Raw genomic sequence first — 13,204 nt, 5'->3', positions numbered from 1 at the left:
ACAGGCTTGATCCCTATGCTGGGAAGATCGCCTGGAGAAGAAAATGGCTAACCACTCCAGTAGTCTTGGCTGAGAAATTCCATAGTCACAGGAAGCCTGGCGCAGCTACAGTTGTCCTTAGGGTTACAAAACAGCTGGAGACGACTTAGTAACTAAACAACAACAACAGCTTATGAGCAACGCTGTGACAGTTTCAGATGGACATCAAAGGGACTCAGTCAACATATACATGTTTCCATTCTCCCCTAAACTCCCCTGGCATCCAGGCTGCCACATGACATTGAACAGAGTTCCCTGTGCTATACAGTAGTGCCTTGTTGGTTACCCATTTTAAATACAGCTCTGTGTACATGTCGACCCCAAACTCCCTAACTAGCCCTTCCCTCCATCCTTCCTGGGAACTATACATGTGTTCTCTAAGTCTGAAATATATGTTTTATATGTTGTCAATCTGAGCACATCCCCCTAGATCTGTGCAGTAGGAAGGGTCATGAGAGATGGCAGGGTAGGGCAGGTAAGAGAGAATGTTCTTTTTAAGATTCTTTTTAACCTCTTTCATTTTTTTAATATTATTTTAGTATAACACTCTACATGCTCATTTCTTCCAAAATGTTAAACAATTCAAACGCACTCTACATCCCAATCTATTGTTTTACTAAAGCCTTACTTTGGATTTCATAGATGCTGTGTGCATAGCTTTGTAGAAGCAATTTCAACCGCAGCATATACTTTAAAAGTGATAGCTTTTTTTTTTTTTAAAATGAGATTGCATGAGATGCCAAAGAAAAATATGTTCTCTAAAAATATTATTATCCCATCTGTGTCTGTAGAGAGTAAGTTGATTTAATTTTGGAATGTATCTTTAGACAATAGGTAATATCAATTTCTTTTTTTAAAAAGCTGACTTTTTCTGTATACTACATTTGTTTCCACTTCTAAAATGTACTCTACTGGCATCTCTCCCTTTTCCTTCTCATCAAGTATTTAATAATCATTTTTTGCTTGAAAATATGAAAAATAAGATCCAGTCTTTAATTTGCAATGGTTAACATCTAGTTATAAAGACAGCACATTGACAATCAAGGTAAGTAATGATTTTAGGTAGCACATCTTAAAAGCAATATAACGCATTTGGCAGCCACGTGGACTGAGGCTGCCCCTTCTATCTTGTGCTCCAGGTAGACACTGATGATCAGTCATGATACTTTCCTGCTGTGTATGGATATGAGAAAGAGTGAAACTTCCTTAGTTTGGTGTTACTCTAGGTTGGTGTTACTTGTGAATTAGCATTTTCATTCAAGATGCAACCTACTTGTTATTCCTTTTCTATGGGATGGTACAGTAATGCAGTAAAAATTCCATGGACAAAATAAGTTTTGCACTTGTACTTAAGATATTAATAAGACATAAATTAACAGGTTAAAGGAACAGGACATTCTAGACTAGAGAACAGGTAGGAACAAAAATCACAGGTATTCTCACTTGTGATGCATAGTGCCATAGTCAGGAGACAAGTTAGACTGTGGCCTGACAAAGGTTTCAAGGATTAGAGGACGCCTAGCTAAAGACAGAGAAGTTCATCTTGTTCCCATATATTGTCCTTACACAAAGTTCTGTGCCAGAGATACAGTTTTGGGAATCATCAATACAAAATAATAATCAACAAGAGTAAATGACACCACACAAGGAGATGTGCAGAGTAAAAGAGTATCAGCCTTTGTGGGACAAGAGAGAACCTTGTGAAGGATCAACAACCAGGAGATTAGCTGTCACGAAGTCAAGAGAAGGCTTCCAGAAGGTAGTGGTCACTGGTATCCAGGGACGCTCAGACCTGCTGATGGTGAGGACTGAGAAGACCTGTGGAATTTCACAGGAAAGCAAGCAGTACAATTTTGGTGGGAAAGTAGACAGAGTAATTATGGTGGAATACTGGCCCTGGAGGTGAAGGTGAAGAACAGAAGTCAAACTTTAGAAGAAACGGAAAAGTAGAAGTTTAGACAATTCTTGTAAGAAGGAAGGATATAGGATGGTTACTAGGAGACAAGGGCTTTACTTGTCTGCTTCCTTGTTGATAAACATGAAAGAAACTTTAGCATATATAAATGATGGAAAGGAGCCAGTAGGGAAGAGGAGGAGAAAATATGGGGTAATGAATAATTGATAGGACCCTGAGCAGGTGGGAGGCATCGCAATCTCACACAAAGGTGGATAGATAAATAGGAATGGGAAGAATAAATGCATAGAGTCTTTAACGCTTACAAATGCACAGGTTATGTAAAGATTTGCAATTTCTCCAGTCTGGATCTCTGCCACATATGTTTTTTTCTGGAGTTTTATATCTACATGTGCAGCTGTCTGTCCTACATGTATACTTGATTATCACAGAAACGCATAAAATTCAACATGTAAAACATTCATTTATTGCTCTTCCTTTCCTGTGAACCAAATCTTCATAACTAAGTGCTACACACACAGTTGTTCAAGGTCAGAATCAGTTTGCATTGGATTCGACTCTTCAGTCTTCCTCCCTGAAAGCACACCTAGTCAATTACCAGATTCCGTTGTCTCTACTTCTTCAGTATCTCTGTACTTTGTCTATTTTTCTCCTTCTTTACTGTTGATCACTTAGTTTCACCCTGTATCATCTCTTTCCTCGATGACTGCAACAATGACCGTGGCCTTCCTGCTTCTAGTTTTACCAAAATCGTCCCTTCTCCAGTCCACTCTCTGGTTCAAGGGTCCCTTCACAGGACAGTGGATCCCAGCATCAGCAGGGAAAATGAACAGCAAGTGACTCATCAAAATACGTTTGTCTCATTTCACTCTGTATAATAGGTTCTAGGGTCCTCCATCTATATTACCATATGTAAAACAGACAGCCAATGGGAATTGGGAATTTGCTACATGGTTCAGGAAACTCAAACAGGCGCTCTTCATCAACCTAGGTGGGATGGGGAGGGAGATGGGAGGGAGGCTCAAGAGGGAGGGGACATATGTATACCTATGGCTGATTCATGTTGAGGTTTGACAGAAAACAACAAAATCCTGTACAGCAATTATCCCTCAATTAAAAAATAAATGAATTTATATAAAAAAGAATTTGATCCAGTGACAAATATTTCTTTAAAATTCTTGAAATCAAAACACATGGTTTGATTTTCTCTTATCCTTCAACGAAAAAATAAAATTTAAAAAAAGTTTGTCTTTGAAAGTGCTATTGCACTGTTAACCACGGCAATGGCTCCCCCTGCTCCTCAAATGGTTTATGAGCTCTTTCACAACCTTTGCCCATCTTTACTTCTCTTGTCTTATCTCTTAAATCTCCAGTGACCCTCTGGGATGCATGCTTTACCATATTTATCTAGCCAATCACTGTATGTTATTTACTGCTGTGTATCTTGGAAACAATTTAATCTGGTAGATCTTCTCTACATCCAATAGTCTGTTTACATGGCTTTCTTATGAGTTTCTTCTTTTTTTTAACTTTTTATTTTATATTGGAGTCCAGTTGATTAACAGAGCTTCTTGGCAGCTCAGTGGGTAAAGAATCCACCTGCCAATGCAGAAGATGCAAGAGATGTAGGTTCAATCCCTGGGTCAGGATGATCCCCTGAAGGGAATGGCAGCCCACTCCAGTATTCTTGCCTGGAAAATTCCATAGGCAGAGGAGCCTGGCAGGCTACAGTCCATGGCAGGCTACCGTCCATGACTCTGCAAAGAGTCAGACACAACCGAGTGCTCATGCGTACACACACACACACACACACACACAGTTGATTAACAATGGTTTGTTAGTTTCAGGTATATAGCAAAGTGATTCAGTTATGCATATATATGTATATATATGTATCTATTCTTTTTCAAATTATTTTCCTAATTAGATTATTATATAACATTGAGCAGAGTTCTCTGTGCTATACAGTATGTCCTTGTTGGTTATCCATTTTAAATATAGCAGTGTGTACATGTCAATCTTATGATCTTCTTAACCTTCTCCCATCATATATGTGTTTATCTTTTACAAGGTGGTTTCCTGTTTTCTTAACTGTTTCTCCAGTGAACTCTAAGAATTGAGGACAAGATCTGCCATTCATTATTATATACATGTGCTTAGTATACTTCCTGGTACATATTTATTCCATAAATATATATATATATTTAATAAATTGAATCTGACAGTAATGTGCAGGATAAATTAGAGGAAAGGGTGGGGAAGAAAGTGAATGTAGGGCTGTCAGGAAGCCATAAATGTTTCCTGTCCATCTCTGTATTGTAAATATACCAGAAAAAAGTAAATTTTACTAAATCAAGTTGCTGGTGCTATTATTTAGCAGGTTTTTCCACCCTGGAGTTTTTGAATCTTGATTACAGTGATCAGGTAGGGCCCATCTGTTTGAGAAATATAACAATACATGAATGAGATTTATCTCAGAATCCTATTAAGATAATAAAAGAATCCTATTAAGATGAGAAGGAACTGAAACTCAAGAGTTGAGAACCACAGTGTGTTGCCTACAGTTGGCTACCTGATGCAAAGAGCTGACTCACTGGAAAGACCTGATGCTAGAACGATTGAGGGCAGGAGGAGGGGATGACAGAAGATGAGATGGTTGGATGGCATCACCGACTCAGCAGACATGAGTTTGACCATACTCTGGGAGGTAGTGAAGTGCCAGGTGTGCTGCAGTTCATGGGGTCACAAAGAGCTGGACATGACTTACAGCCTGAACAACAACAAGACCTAAGCATGCTTACTTACAATGTAATACAAATAGTATACTATTTATTTATGATATAAATTTCAAATTCCTCTCTTTCCAGAACCAATGATAACATTTGGATATGCATGGTCTAAAGAATGCTTTTTTCTCACCACTTTTCCTTCTCTGGCAAATTCTACTGATCTTTTCCTCTGTTACTCAATATTCATTTTCCATATGGTCTTTGCTAGAATCGTCCTTTCTTGATTTAGGTCCATTTTCACTCTATAGAAAATTCTTACTCTTTGCCTACAAGGGTTCACTAAGTTCACTTTAAATACTGAGTTTTAATCAATGGGGGCTTTTAAGGAGGTATCATCTCTCAATTATGCTCTGTAAAATGCCAGCACTAATTACTTATTATCTTGAAATGGCATCTTTTTCTGCTGACATGATTTTCTAGCATGTTGGGTTTTGCTCCTGGGCCCTTGATTGCTCAGAGGAGAAAGGGTTTTATCTTACACATGTTTCTGCAGGAAGATTAATATTCTGAGAGGAGTCTGAGCTGCAAACAGTTTCCTCATGGTCAGAAATAAGAACTTCTTGCTATATCCTGTTTAACTCCCTTAACTATCTCCTTTCCTCATTCTCCACCTAACAGTTTGTAAATATCACTGTTTAATTTCAACAGTGCGGTATCAATTCCACAAGCACAACCCTTGCCTGATTATTTACCTTTTTAAAATTAATTTTCATTGGGGTACAGTTGCTTTACAATGTTGTATTCATTTCCTGCAGTACAATGAAGTGAATCAGCTATAATGTATATGTATATACACTGTTTTTCAGATTTTCTTCCCATTTAGGTCTGATCATTTACCTTTATGAATAACCCATATGGATATATGGGAACAATAATGCAAGAAGGGAGCAATTTTTAAAAAGTGAAATGAATTTAGTTTGTTGGAAAAAAGGAAATTGTAATAAAGTATGTTGAAGACATAACATTTTTTACATAATCTTTGGATGAAATCTCTATAATCATGCGTATACAAGAGAAAGAGATTTCCCCAAACCTTCCCTTGTTATTTTCTTGTCTTTCTGGTGGCTCTGCCACTTAGGAAAAAGGGCATGGATAGAGAGTTAATATTTCTTGATCATCTTTTATGTGCAAGACAGCTGTACAAATTAGCCACCTCATTTTTAACATTCACAAAAATTCCATTACATTTAGTATCCATATTTTATAGGGAAGAAAAAAAAGGTCAGAGAGGTTAAGTAATACTTTTCAAAGGTACATAATGAATATTTATTTATTAAAATTTATTATCCTAGCATGGTCAGTGACAAGCACAATCTCCGGCCTCCCAGAGAAAATAAATGAGCAGACGGGAAGAAAAAAAAGCAGTTTTCCCTGGAGATACAGCTGTGTATAAAGAAGTTTGCTGCTGCTGCTGCTGCTACTGCTGCTAAATCGCTTCAGTTGTTTCCGACTCTTTGTGATCCCATGGACCATAGCCCACCAAGCTCTTTTGTCCATGGGATTTCCCAGGCAAGAATACTGGAGTGGGTCGTTATGCTCTTCTCCAGGGGATCTTCCCGGCTTAGGATCAAACCCACGTCTCTTATGTCTCCTGCATTGGCAGGCAGGTTCTTTACCACTAGCACCACCTGGAAAGCCAATAAAGAAGTTTATCTATTAGTGAAAAATGAGCAAAAGAAAAAAAACCATAAAGTAGTGTTTGGGATCCTGGAGAACTTAGAGAATATATCTGGAATAGTTGGATAAGCCCGAGGCAGGAGAGGTAGTTGTGACTACAGTATCCTGGACTAACTGCTGCAGAGGTGGGTGACAGTATGAAGACCAACCAGGCTAAGCCCATGGCAGGGGTGTCTAATGGCTTGGTGAATATTAGAGAGCTGAGAGTTGAATTCAGATCTATCTTATCTCAAGCCTCCACTTTTCACTATATCACATCAAATTCACATATTAAATGACAGATATTTGAGAGCAGAGCTCAGCATCATAAACATTAAGATACTCCGAAAGTTTTTTTTTTTTAATCTGTTTTGCAACTATTTGGAAGCAAAACAGGGACTAAATTATAAGGTCTTAAACACGGAACTTTAGCATCCCATTCTTCATTTTATGTTTCCCTAGTTTTCTTCCTATAGCCTCTCTTTCGCTTTACCACTTCAGTGTCCCAGGATCCCATATACCATATAAGATCTAGACAGAAATTAGAAGTTTAAGTTATTTCCAGGCAAGCTATTCCAGTTTCTTACTAAAACAAAACTGCATTGTCTTATCATTTTAAGAGATGCGTTCTAGTGTCCCCAAAGAAATGTGTTAGTGAGGGAACTAGAAAACATTTTCTGGGTCACCCAAAGGTGTCATTTCAAAAGTTCAGGCAGAGGAAAGAGCAGTACTGGGCTAGAGATTAAGAGAACATGAGTGTTGTTACATAAACCTTTAAATTTCCCTCAAATTTTAATGTTGAGGCAGAAGTCTTATTTGCTTCTGCTGAAACCAGAAACTTGTGCTAATAGAGAAGTCTGGAGTCAGGGACAGTGCTGGAGAAATGACTTCAGCCTTGGAAACTGACACAAGATACAGATATTGGCATCTTCTTCCTCTTTACATTTATATTTGCATGTATTTGGCTTATTTTGTGTATGGGTATGGGGAAACTAGAAGAGATGAGATACAGGATCCAGATGTTCTCTGTTAGACTATTTGTTCAAATTTGGCTTTGATTAGTAATTACAAAATGACCTCAATAACTGGTCCTGTGCTCCATGTCAGCTGATGGTCATGTCAGTCCATTTCCTGGTGGGCAGGAAGCCATGTCCTTACAATCACCAACACGATTACCAACGCTTGAGTCGTTCTGAGGAGCAGTGCTGATTAAATTGGTCAGATCTACACTGAGTTTTTACATCAGTTAATCTACCTATTGTTGTGAATGCTTGGTTGATAATTGTTTACATAGCATTTATTTGTAAGGTATAAAGAGGATTTGAATTTTTACTGATTATCTATTTAGCACTCCTTTGTGCTCAATTTTTATTAAAAGGAATAATTTTGACAAAGCTATATAATCAATCATAATTTTGTGGCTCTCATTACTGGGTACAGTGTATATCAGTCATATTTCCATTATCATAGTTTGTAACTAGGAACAAATTTACCCTACCACAGATAGAAAGTGATTATCATTTCAACATTCCCAGTAATGTAGTCAGAGGTGTTACTAAAAACGTGGTTACGAGGACAAATAACTCCTGGAAATGCTGGCTTTTAGAAAAAATTTCTCAACTCTGAAACTTTTTAAAGGCTTTAATATGCTAATACAAGCCTGGGGTTCCTAAGAGGGCAGTATGAGATGCTGAGTTTTCCAAACCTGTTTGACTATAGAAATCCTTTTTAACAGAACATCTTATCAGACCACCAAAGAGAAAGCACTTTGGAGAGGGCTGAATTAAACATCCAGTCAGCCAACTTCAAGTCACTTCAAGAGTGTTGGCCCACCGCCACCTGCCTTAGTTGCTTGGAAAACATTATTAAAATATTTCGGTTCCTAAAATGTGTTTTGAATAAACTCTGGGAGTTGGTGATGGACAGGGAGGTGTCCATCACCTCCCTGCAGACTGCTGTGCTGCAGTCCATGGGGTCGCAAAGAGTCGGACACGACTGAGTGACTGAACTGAAAATGTTTCACTTCTCTGAATATACCCGAGATCCAGGTTCTTGGCAAAATTATGTAATTGGCCATATTTGCCTTTGGTATGGTCTCACCACTAAGCACACCACTGTTTATCATGCTTTTTCTGTTATGACAACCTTGCTTGTCATAACTTGTCTCTTGACATCACATGTTTTTATTCCAACTTTAGAATGTCCAGAGTCACCCACTGACGCCCTTTCCTGCTATTTCTTCCCATTGGGGTACACCACTGAGGACGTAAATGCCCACTTTCCCCATCATCACCGTTGGCTTCCACTGCATTTTCATGGCAGCTCAGCTGTTACCTGCCAGATGTCATAGAACCTGTTCAATGGTGATGACTGATAAATAGCTTAAAGGTGTCATGGTGGAGAGGAGCGAAGAACATTTGTGTTTATACTTTAATAAAAACAAATGTTTTAAAGTTAATTAATTAATTATTTAGAGCACAGCTGCTTGTTGCTTCAAGGGCAGGAGGAGAGGGGGGTGACAGAGGATGAGATGGTTGGATGGCATCATTGACTCAATGGACATGAGTGTGAACAAACTCTGGGAGATAGTGAAGGATAGGGAAGCCTGACATCTATGGGACTGAAAAGAGTCGGACACGACTTAGCAACCGAACAACAAATAGCTGCTTTACAATTCTGTGTTAGTCCCTTGTGACTCAGACGGGAAAGAATCTGCCTGTGATGCAAGAGACCAGAGTTCCATCCCTGGGTCATGAAGAATCTCTGGAAAAGGGAATAGCTACCCACTCCAGTATATGCTTGCCTAGGAAATCCCATGGACAGAGGATCCTGGAGGACTAGAGTCCATGGGGTCACAAAAGAGTCAAACATGATGAACACTTTCTACAGCAAAGTGAATCAGCTACACTTATATCCCCTCTTTTTTGGATTTCCTTCCCATTTAGGTTACGAATTTCACACACTTCAGCAGGATGTCAAGTATTTTTGGTCACTGAGATCTGAAGACACCCCTGAATAAGTATCACAAAAATGTGTGATCTGAAGAATGGCAGAAATCTATTTTTTAAAAAATATCTTATTTTATAAGTTTAAGACAAACTAGGATTAAAATCAAATAACTTAAAAAGTTTGTGTCATTAAGTATTGAAATATCTATGAGAATCTAACTGTAAGGAATGTTCTAGAAAACCAAGAAGTACCTGAAGAACATAAAATATACAGGAAAATACCATATTTTGCTGAAAGTGCTTAATTTCAGAAAGTGTTTTAAAAGTTAGGATCAAATAAAAATAAGAAAATTCTTAAGTATTCAGATTGCATATATAATCATCAAAAAATAACTTGAATATGCAAATATTTTATGCTGAAACATCCATCAAGCTATAAACCAACACCTCAAGATGACTTTTTAGTTGACTTCAGAGTTCTAATTTTACTGTCTAGCTAGAAGATATCCCAAACAAAATTACATCCTGTATGTTTTTTGACTTAATAATGACATGAAATGTAGTAACGGATTCAGTACTACCAGAATATTTAGTGTCTAACAATATTATCTTTTTATCACTCTGGCCTTAAACATTCATCCAGGAAAACATATCAGGATATAGTTATAAATCCTCTAAAAATAATGACCCTAAATTTCTCTCACTGGAAAAACCCCTATTTTCTGATGGGTTGCTTCATTTTGCTTAACAAACAAAGGAGTGTAAGATTACTCTGCCTCTTTTATTCCATGTATGTATTTTTTATATAAAATGAACTAAGAAATGAGCTCACTAAAAATAGAAACATAAGAAAGACCCTTATATTTATATTGTTTATAAGTAAAACAACCTTTGTAATTAATAAGTTAATATGAATAGGTTTGCTCACCTCAAATATTCTCATATTTAACGAATGTTAGTCCTTTAGTCAGAGAAGGCAATGGCACCCCCACTCTTGCCTGGAAAGTCCCATGGACGGAGAAGCCTGGTAGGCTGCAGTCCATGAGGTCACTAAGAGTCAGCACGACTGAGCGACTTCACTTTCGCTTTTCACTTTCATGCACTGGAGAAGGCAATGGCACCCTACTCCAGTGCTCTTGGCTGGAGAATCCCAGAGACAGAGGAGCCTAGTGGGCTGCCGTCTATGGGGTCGCACAGAGTCGGACATGACTGAAGTGACTTAGCAGCAGCAGTCCATTTGTAATTATCTGTGAGTCTCCTAGTAGAGTGATTTATTTCAAGAGTTTTTACATTTCTGTTGTTCATGTTTTGAGCTGAGATTTTTAGGGACTTTAGCAGCTGGGAATATGTGTGCTGTGTGCTCAGTCGCTAAGTCACGTCTTGCCTAGGATTTCCCAGGCAAGAATACTGGAGTGGGTTGCCATTTCCTTCTCCAGGGGATCTTCCCGACCCAAGAATCGAACCCATGTTCTCTGCGTCTCTTGCGTTGGCAGGTGGATTCTTTACCACTGAGTCACTTGGGAAGTCAATGGGTGGGAGATCATATATCTGTTAGTCCCCAAAACATCAGTGATTTCTACTCAGCATTTTAACTTTAGAGAAGCATGCTACTATTATACGGGCATCTTAAAGCACTGTTGCTGCTGCTGCTAAGTTAGTTCAGTCGTGTCCGACTCTGTGTGACCCCATAGATGGCAGCCCACCAGGCTCCCCCGTCCCTGGGATTCTCCAGGCAAGAACACTGGAGTGGGCTAGCATGAATAAATGCTACAACATGCTTGCTGGAATAAATGTTTTACTTTGAAGTCTCCTCCCATAGTGCTTAAAAATTCTGTGATTGCATTTTAATGAAAGTGAGTGGAACTTTAAGCTAGAATTTCAGACTTTAGCTAGGTAGGAATTTTTGATCACTGAGATCAGAAGATGCCCTCAATAAATGTCACAAAAATGCCCGATGTGAAGAATGACAGAATTCAGAAACTTGGAATGTGCTGCCCATTAATGGTTAAATTTTCCAGCTTTCCTTATCATTGAATGTAGTCATGTGACAAACATTCTGGTCAACGGAAAGAAAGCAGACATGATTGGTTCAATTTTTTAGCCATTTTTTTTTTTTATAATGAAAGGATGCCTTCTTCTCTTTTTCTTTTTTTGATGACTGGAATGTGGAACTGCCTTCCTGGATTGTATGGGCAATGGCAAAACCGTGGACATCAAAACAGTAAGATGGAAGGACCCTTAGCCCCACATGATCCCATGGAACAGAGTCGCCACCTCATCAGCTCAGATTTTATGCGTGAGAGAAATAAACTTTTATCTTTTAAAAGACATTATCATTTTGTGTCTCATTTACAGCAGCTAAGCTCATATCATAACTGAAATGGTTACTGAGCAGAAGAGGCATTTTTAATGAGCCAATTATTTGTTATGATGCCTTGTACACAGGGCTCATTTTTGTACAGTTGTTAATATGCTATCAATCTGAGAGCTCCCTGTATAGGGGAAATATGGTTTGGAATGAGCTGTTTTTTATCTTTCATATTAATTGAAAAATATTTATTGTGTGTCTTTTTATATGAAGTAAAATAATGGTCTTCGTAATACGTTCCTAGTCTATAGCATCTTAAAATTGTATATTTTTTGACATTGTCTTCACATTCATTTATTGCACTCCTTTTAGAATCTAACTTTTAGGACAAAAGGTGTGCTCATGCTGGTACCCCTTCTGTCTTATTCTTATATGTTTACAGTGACTTCTGTCTGGTTTGGAAAGTAGTAGGGAGAGTCTATTGGACTTTTCTTTCTCCGAACAGAACAAGGGGTAATCAAACATGACTATTTGGGCAGGATTATTCTGAGATGAGTATCTACCATCACATGGCCAACAATTTGCTAGAAGACTTAACTTAGCAAATAAAAACTGAATTTTTGTGGACTCATAGCAGTCACATATTGGACAATCTTTTTAATAATCTTAAAGCCTAGAAGTTTCTTAGTTCAATAGTTTTTCTGGAAACAAAGGCAATATATTTTTTGCTAATTTAAATATATTAAACCAGGTAGAAATGTGTTTGACAGCTTGATGTTTCTTTTGCTTTGCAAGGTTAAACTCTAGGGTTTATGTAGATTTATGTGCTACACATTGGAAATGGGCTCAATCATCGAGAATATGTTTTATTTTGGTTCATTAAAATAATATTCTTTCTTTAGCTGTAAATGTGAGATTTTTATAAATAGATAAAAACTGGATACATACGTTTTGGAGGCCTATTTTTTTTCTTGAATCTGAAGATAATTAGTGGTGTTAAAAACTCATACAACTTTTCAGGGAGAAAAAAGGATAAGTTCTGAAAAACAGGTTTATAATTGGCATTATATCTCAAAACAAAGGATTTAATTTATTTAGTAGTGAACTTTACTTTAAATATATCTGACCTTTCAGCTATACTCTTATTTAATGGAAGGATGTTCTAATGCTTCACTATTCCACAGTAATTTGTAATAATGTCCTTTGAGGTTGTATTCCTTTGGAAGTAAATCCAGGCTTTTGTTACAAGACCACATCCTACCCCCTGCCCTTTTTTGTCTGTGATCTATTTAGTTTTACAGATTTCCCTTTGCTATGACTGATCGATCAGTAATCCATGACATTTAGAGCTGACGAAGAATTCTGAATCCATAACGTTTTAAAATAAGTACTTTATTGGAACTTAACACAACTTAAAGAAATCTACAGGCAGAAATAGAGATGCTTCAAGAATAAAGATCCTTCCTTTGATTTTATGGACTCGAATAATTTTACTGTAATTATTTAGACTCAATATAATCCAAGCATTTTAAGCAGTTTAAGAAGACAT

This window comes from Capra hircus, chromosome 24 (genome assembly GCF_001704415.2).
Source record: "Capra hircus breed San Clemente chromosome 24, ASM170441v1, whole genome shotgun sequence".
Classification (NCBI taxonomy): Eukaryota; Metazoa; Chordata; class Mammalia; order Artiodactyla; family Bovidae; genus Capra; species Capra hircus.
This window is presented reverse-complemented; position numbering follows the sequence as displayed.